This window comes from Peromyscus leucopus, chromosome 8a, assembly GCF_004664715.2.
Source record: "Peromyscus leucopus breed LL Stock chromosome 8a, UCI_PerLeu_2.1, whole genome shotgun sequence".
Classification (NCBI taxonomy): domain Eukaryota; kingdom Metazoa; phylum Chordata; class Mammalia; order Rodentia; family Cricetidae; genus Peromyscus; species Peromyscus leucopus.
Genome location: NC_051085.1, coordinates 30,394,330 through 30,402,157, shown reverse-complemented (window position 1 = coordinate 30,402,157; position 7,828 = coordinate 30,394,330). Strand labels below are relative to the sequence as shown.

The following is a 7,828-nucleotide window of genomic DNA, read 5'->3' as shown; positions in this document are numbered from 1 at the left end:
CAAGTTGACAGCCTGATGAAAAGAAGTTGCTGGAATGTGGGCTCTGGATTGGTTGCTTTGGACTGGAAAACTGGGCTCCTCGATGAGGACCTTCCCATCATCGGGAATGAGCTAATCCCGGGAGAGGCAGAGCCTCCAGCAACAGCAAGGCCCCAAAGGTCAAAGTATCAGAACCCAACCAGTGAAAGATGTGATCACTACATGAAGCACAAGACATCTGCATGGTGGGGGAGGAGGGGAGGGGGGAGGCGAGGAGTCCAGTTGGGCAAACCCATCTTCACAGAGACAGTCACCTCTCTTCCCCCACCTCTACTCAAAGCCTCTGAGCATTGATGCTCCTACACCACCCTCAACACCCCGCCCCCCTTTCTCTGCAGCTCATCTCTTGCTACTCCTGTTCCCCTCTTCCCATCTTCTCCCACACATGCCTGGAGTCTCCGGGCTCCTTGGGCTGAGCCCTGCATAACTTAGCTTCTTAATCCTTGCTTCCCCAGAGCCAGCAGCTCTGCCACACTCAATCCTTTCAATTAGCATATACAAACAGGCCTTTTACAGCACACCCTGGGGCAGCAGAGACATACCCAGATACACAATGGGCATATTCAGCCCCGGAAAAATGAACTTCTGGGTTTGGACTTACATTTCAAGGAGCTGTGTAACTCCGTGATCTTGTGCCCTCTTAAAATGCCAGGGTCAGGGCAGAGGGCTGAAGCTGAGCAAGCTGAGCTGTTGGGGGGAAATTGTCTAAATGCCTTCCGGGTGGAGCTGGACCCCACTGAGTCAGCTCTGTGCTGTACCACCAGGGGCAGAAGTTTCGGGAGACATCAAGAGGTCAGTTACAACTACCTCACAAGGGCCATTTATGGTGCGTAAACTGTAGCAGGAATCTTAAAGAGTCTTTATTAATAAGGCAAACCCAGAGCCAAGTATTGGGGTGAACACTGGAAGATCAGAGAGACAGAACAAGCCACAGCTAACCTCACCTGGCCAACTTCTCAGCTGGTCTTGTATCCTCAGACTGGAAGCCTCTGTGTCCTCATATCTGAATGGCTCTCAGCTGAACTGTGCTGCTAGAAGCCTGAAAGCTTAACCAGCCAAATGCTTCTGGTTTCTGGTCTTCACTCCTTATATATCTTTCTGCTTTCTACCACCACTCCTTGGGATTAACGGCTCCCTTTCTGGGATTAAAGGCGTGAGTCACCATGCTTGGTTGTATCCTTGAACACATGGATTTCTGCCTCTGGAATGCTAGGATTAAAGGTGTGTGCTACCACTGCCTATCCTCATGTTTAATATTGTGGCTGCTCTGTCTCTGACCCCAGATGAGTTTATTAGGGTGCACAGTATTTTGGGGAACACAATATCACCACAGTGAACCATTTACAAGATGACAAAAGGGGACGATGGGTGGCAAGAGGCTCAGGGACCTGGGTGAGAGCCACCTGCTAGAAGCCAGCAGTGCACGCTTGAGGAAAGAGCATCCATTCTTCATCCCCAGTGACCCCGCATAAACAAGGGGAAGGCCTTTGGTCCAGAACTGCCTCCTTTGCTCACCGAAGGCAACACTCTGAAGTTTTAGGACTGTGGAGGCTTGGGGAAGCTCTCTCCACTAGAAGCTTTCCCACTGGTGAATTAAAGTGTCCAGGAGCCAATATTCCCCATGCATCAGTTTTCTCTCTCGACTTTCTATCTGGAAATACCTCGCTTCCCAGCCCCTGCCAACTTCCCCGGGCTAAATCTTACTTCTCTGACTATCCTGTCCTGAAGCATCAACCCTTCCCTCTGCAATGCAGACTAATTACTCTTGATAAAGATTACTATAAAATCGATCTCTAAAACGTCACTTAAAAGCTGGGCGTGGTAGTACACTCCTCGGATCCCAGCTGTCAGGAAGTGGAAGCTAGAGGCTCAGGAGTTCAAGACCAACCTGGGCTGCAATGATACCCTGTCTCAAAAATTAATTAAAAATGTCTATACTAATTTAAGTTTCACTGGGATCTTAAAACCTACCCCGCCCCCATGAAAAGAGGAACCACTATAATTTCCCCTTGCATTGTGTCTTACCTCCCAACTGTATGGTGAATTGTGAGAGGGTAAACACTGTTGCTTCTGTTTTCTGTTTCTCTCAGAGAGCTGGACAGAGCCACCCTGGAAGGTGATGGGATGGCTGTGAGATCTCTGCCATCTCTGCCCTGCCAACCTTTATTGCTTACTTTCATTAAATATTCTGAGCTTGGGATGGTGAGATGGTTCACTCAGTGGGTGAGGGCACTTGCCAGCAAGTTGGATGACCCGGGACCCACAAGGTAGGAGAGAACCAACTCCTTCAGGTTATTCTCTGACCTCCATGCTCATACTGTGGCATGCACACACATACCCCCACCCCATAAATCATTCAATCAACCAATACACAAATATATAAATAAACGTAATTTAGAAGTTAAGTACCCTATGTTTTACTTGTTTCGAGCTGGTTCAATTTGAAATTGCCTCTGGTTCCTTCTGGAGGCCAGGAGTGGGGGACCTGGAATACACGTAAACTGTGCTTCGACTAACTTCCTTTAAAATAAGCAGGTTTAGCATTCTTCTCCGTCAACAGCTTAACAATGTACACATCTATATGGTATAGCTGTATCATGTTACGTCTCCGAGATGGAACTTGGATTTCCATGCCCAATTTAATTGTAAACAAGCTTTCCTGTGCAGCAAGAGCCACAGAAGCAGTTGTGATCCGAGGAAGGTGCTCGAGATGCCAAATTACCTCCGGCTGTTTCAGATCCAGAAATGCGAGCAGCGCAGTGGGTTCTGCCAGCTGTGCCAACTTAAAATGCACCAGGGAGGCTCGCTCTGTGAGAGGGTGAAAAGGAGATCTTTTGAGTCATTGCCAGACTCGAGAGCAGACCCGGGTGGTACTTACAACGTCAGCTACGTGGACAGAGGGGCTTCTTTACATCTGAGGAGGGGCTGCTGTATCTCTGAGTTGGAATAGACCCAGCAAAGCTTTGAGCCGGGTGTGGGCTGCCTCTGCTGACCGTGAAGCAAACAAGAACACACAAACCCACTGCTCTCCTGGTGTGAAGACAGAACGGAGTGTCCTGACATGTTAGGACTCTCTCCCTCTACAAAGGCATCTACCTAGCATTGTCCAAAGCACGGCATACCCCTGCCCACCGGCTCAGTTGAGAGCTCTACAGCTGCCGAGGCCGCCCATGAGATGCTGAGCCCTTCTCTGAGTTCTATTGGGTCCCCGGGAGCTGCATCCCAGAAAGTGAAGGGCAGCCTCAGGACGTCCCCGTTCCTGAAGTTAAGCTTCAAATGTTTCCATTTTGAATAGAGAAGGTGGCTAGGTTAGAGAACCTCCAATCAAAGTGTACCCTAGACACCCCACCCCCACATACACACACAAACCCTAGTCATTCCCCAAAGGCCCTATCCCCCAGGATTCTCACACCAGGGCTTACGGAGTTTTGAGGAGAGTCAGACACACAGTCCAAATCAGCATGCAAACGAAGAAACGTGACCAAATATGTCACATACAAATGGCTGAAAGGTCACAAGGTTAGAAGCAAGCTGACAGCGGCTGGGGGTGGGGAGGGGTGGGGGCGGACTCGGAATTGAAGAGTAAGGACAGGACTTCTCTTTTTTGTCAGAGGCAACAAGGAAGCCACACCCAGAGTCAGGCTGCAGTCTGCCCTCAGAGGGCAGAGAGTGAACTTGTACGTGGTGCCCCGCTTAGATCTCCAGAGCCCGCTGAATTCAGGAATCTTCTGGGGTCCCCACGGGGACCAAGCTGATTAGACTCCTGTCCCCAGATGCTAGTGACTCGTTTGCAACATGCTTTCCTACCATAAGCTTCCTGCCATGGCTTGAGTGTCTCCCAACAGCCTTTGTGTTCACACTTGGCCCCTAGCTCATGGCACTATTGGACAGGGGGAGCCTTTGCAAGGCGGGGTTTTCTGACAGGAACCTTAGGTCTTTGAGGGCATGCCCTCGGAGGTGATTGTGGGACCTTGGCGCTGTCTCTCTCTCTCTCTCTCTCTCTCTCTCTCTCTCTCTCTCTCTCTCTCTCTCACATTGCCCAGCAAGCGATGAGGTAAGCAGTCTCATTTCATGCTATATACTCTTGCCATAAGGTGTTACCTTCCCACAGGCCTGACCATGGATGGGAACTTCCAAGATGAGCCTTCACCCAGTGAACATTAATTATCTGGGCTATTTTGCTGCAGGGATGGATGGAAAGGTGATGGACACACTTCCCATGCTGCGTTCGCCTTCGTCATTTAGTTAATTAGACACTGGGGCAAGGAAACGCCTCATTCAATCCACCGCGCATACTGTAATCAAAGAAGCAAGAGGAGGAGAGGAGGAGAAGGAGAGGGGAAAGGTGGGACCAGGGGAAAAAAAAAAAAAAGAGGCCGGGCAGTGGTAGTGCACATCTTTAATCCCAGCACTCAGGAGGCAGAGCCGGGTGGATCTCTGTGAGTTCGAGACTAGCCTGGTCTACAGAGCAAAATCCAGGACAGGCACCAAAACTACACAGAGAAACCCTGTCTCAAAAAAAAAAAAAAAAAGAATGAAAACGGCTTTGCTGAAATATCAGCAATACTTACAGTGCATTCTTCTATGTGGCGTGTTTCGCTGTGGCACAGAGAACACAAGGTGGGCATGGCACAGCCCCATCTGTGAAGTAAATGCCAACTGAGCGAGAGGATGGTTAGGTTGATCTAATACTGTTTTGTAACAGAAAACAGGAATACTGTCCTTGCAGCAAGAAGGGACTCTGACCCTAACCATGAGTGCTGGAGTTTTCAGGGGAGACTCGCCCCATAAGAGAAGAGGTAAACTGAGTCCTGACAGAGCTGTGAAGTTAGAGATTGCTTCATGGTAAGAGAGAGAACAGAGAACGGGACTTTGTCCACCAAGCTGGAGACCACTGGAGTCCAGCCAACACAATACTCTGGAGCCTGCCAGAAGCAACAATGTCTCCTTTCCCGTCCCCAGGCTTCTGCCATGCTCCCACCTTGCTGGGGTAATCCAGCTGGGAGTGATGATCGCCCCCACAAAGGGCACTATTCTAAAGCCAGTTAAAGTCCCACCCCTCTTCTATTTGGTGGAAAGGAATCCACCCCGCTTTGTGGTGCTCTCTCGAGGCACTTCAACAGTTTTTATCTAGCTGGTGTTTGCGATTTCTTCCTTATCACACTAGCAAGAAATGGGAATACTGGCAGAGTCTCGAACTGGTTTTGATATGTGTTCCCACATAAGAGCTTTCAACACAAAAAGGCTTGGAGACCGCTCTGAAAGAATATTCCAGAAATAAGTCTGCCTTTTGGATGTCTATGGGTCAGTTTTGAGATTTTAAATTATAAAAGTGTCTTTTCTATAACAGAAAGGATAAATTTATAACACTCCATCTCTCTGTGTGTTTATCCGATATCCAGGACAGGGGTATTTCCAGGGGGGCCCCAAGGGAAGGTTTGAGAGCAGGCCCTGCTCTCAATTATAGCACACCCTGACATTTGTGTTTTTCTTGTGTTCAGTATAGTGTATCTATGAATTATGGTGCCTAAGTTCAACTAAACAGACCCTGTCAAACAGGCTTCCAAAACTTGACGACAATGAATTATGCAAAACAAAGTCAACAGCAAAGAGAGCCTTTGCTGTCCATTACTTAGATTCTTCCTAGACTACAGAACTAGTCCACAGCACGTGGACACGGACACACACACACACACACACACACACACACACACATACACAAAATTTTCCCCCCTCTGGGAGAATTATAATTGAAAAGGCTTAAGTCTTTTTGTCTTTTTAATATCATTTAATGTTAAAAATAAACTATATTCCTACTGGATTCATCCAGCTAATTTAGAGGACTCTGTTAAGGGGTTGAGAGAGTCTGTATTAGTTCTCTGCTGCTGCTCTAACAAGTGACACAAAGGAGTCCATCTGGGTGCTCAGGTCAGAGAGTTTCAAATCAAGGGGTTGGTGGGGTTGTACTTCTTGTAGAAGTCTGGGAAGCAGCCTTTTTTCAGCTTCCAGAAACTGCTGAGCATCCCTGCCCTGTGGCCTCTTCCCCTGTCTCTGAGGCCAGCAGCACAGCACCTCCAAACCAGTCTCTCTGTCCATACCCTCTGCTCCTGGCCTCAAACCTTCCCCTGGCTTCGAGCCCCTGCCTCCCTGCATAAAAACCACATGATCACACGAGGGCACCCCAATAACCCAGGATGAGCTTCTGTCTCAAATCCTCAGTTCAACCAACCACTAGAATTCTCACTTCTTTGCGTCACAGTGTATTCACAGGGGTTACTACTGCCCGGACATCTTAAGGACGGCATTATTTAATCTTCCAGCATTTTTTTTTAATTTAAAAAGAGTGTTTGTTATTTTATAAGTATGGATGTCTTGCTTGCATGTGTGTCTGTAGATGTGTGTGTGTGTGTGTGTGTGTGTGTGTGTGTGTGTGTGTGTGTATGTGTGACTGGTACCCGCAGAGGACAGAGGAGGGTGCTAGATCCTTGTAAATGGAGTTACAGATGGTTGTAAGCTATCATGTAGGTGCTGGGAATTGAACCTATGTCTTCCGAAAGAGCAGCCAATGCTCTTAACTGCTGAGCCATCTCCCCAGCCCCGCTTTGAGGGGGTCTTTAAATAGTTCATACTGCCCATGTCTTCTACAGCTAAAGAAGTAAAATTGCCTCTAAGTTAAAGAGATGGTAACATGAAAACTGGAGGTGGGCACAGTACCAATCATCCCAGAACAGGAGGATCAGGAGTTCAAGGTCATTCTCAGCTCCCTATCAAGTTTGAAGCCTGCCAGAGTTACACAAAATCCTGCTCCTGTCTCAAAAAGAAAAAAAAAAAAAAGAAACCATAGAGAAGTGATAGCATGCGGCTCATTTTCCCTGTTTCCTCTCCTTATTTCTCTCCATCCGATGTCCTGGAAGAAGACACACTAACCTAATAGCCCTGTTGACGAAACTCCAACCAGTCACTTTCACAGCTAGTTACCCAGCAGGCCACATGGCTTAGCACACCCTCCGCACACAGGAGCCTGCAGAACACTGGCTGGAGCCTTGGAACAGTCAACAGTGCCTTGAGTCAGGAGCTCACACGCACTGCAGGGCCGGGTCGTGGAACAAAGCTTCAATTCAGAGAAGAAGAAGAAGAAAGAAAGAAAAATCAGTCCAGTTGGCTGTTTGACTTTCACGTAGGCAAAACAAGCATTTGGCTGACGGAGCCTTTCATTTTCCACACCGTTATTTTAGCTCCTTCGGACTGAAAGGTAAGTGTGCCATTTATATAAATACACAGTAGTCTATTTACAAGGTTATCAAATGCTTTAATTCATCTCCGAACTCGACGTTCACCACTCCCAACACTCATGTTTACCTGTGGCATGCCAAACCTCCCCACTCCCCGGCCCACCCCCACCTCCTCTATTTCTCTCTCGCCTTGAGGAGAGTTCTCCATCCAATCAGGTCAGGGCATTTGTTTTTACTTTTTAACTCAACAAATATTCCCTGAATGCCTGTTATGTGCTAGAAACTGAGCTGGATCCAAAGATTTAAAAAAAAAAAAAAAAAAAAAAAAAAAAGTCGCAGTGTGTAGTGAGGTATATTTAACAGTTTGGGAAGAGCATGTGACAGTTCTCGGGCAGGATGGGTGAACGGTACAGATTGTAGACATGTTCTAGAGTGAAGTGGGGAGTCGTTCAAGTATTCATTTTCAGTCACCCCGATCCAAGATCTTACTGTGCACGTGGGTTTTTTTGCTTTTTTGTTGTTGTTTCACTTTTACAGAAATGGTTTTGGGGTCCAGT

The 7,828-nt window shown here is 47.8% G+C and overlaps 1 long non-coding RNA gene across 1 annotated transcript; it reads right to left on the bottom strand.

Moving 5' to 3' along the window:
• Nucleotides 1–1,305: 1,305 nt before the first annotated feature.
• On the bottom strand, nt 1,306–3,560 carry LOC119086862. Its single transcript, XR_005090235.1, has 3 exons — nt 3,462–3,560; nt 2,762–2,847; nt 1,306–2,148 (listed from the first exon to the last, which is right to left on the bottom strand). It is a non-coding gene; the product is annotated as an uncharacterized LOC119086862 (long non-coding RNA).
• Between the last annotated feature and the right edge of the window lie 4,268 nt (nt 3,561–7,828).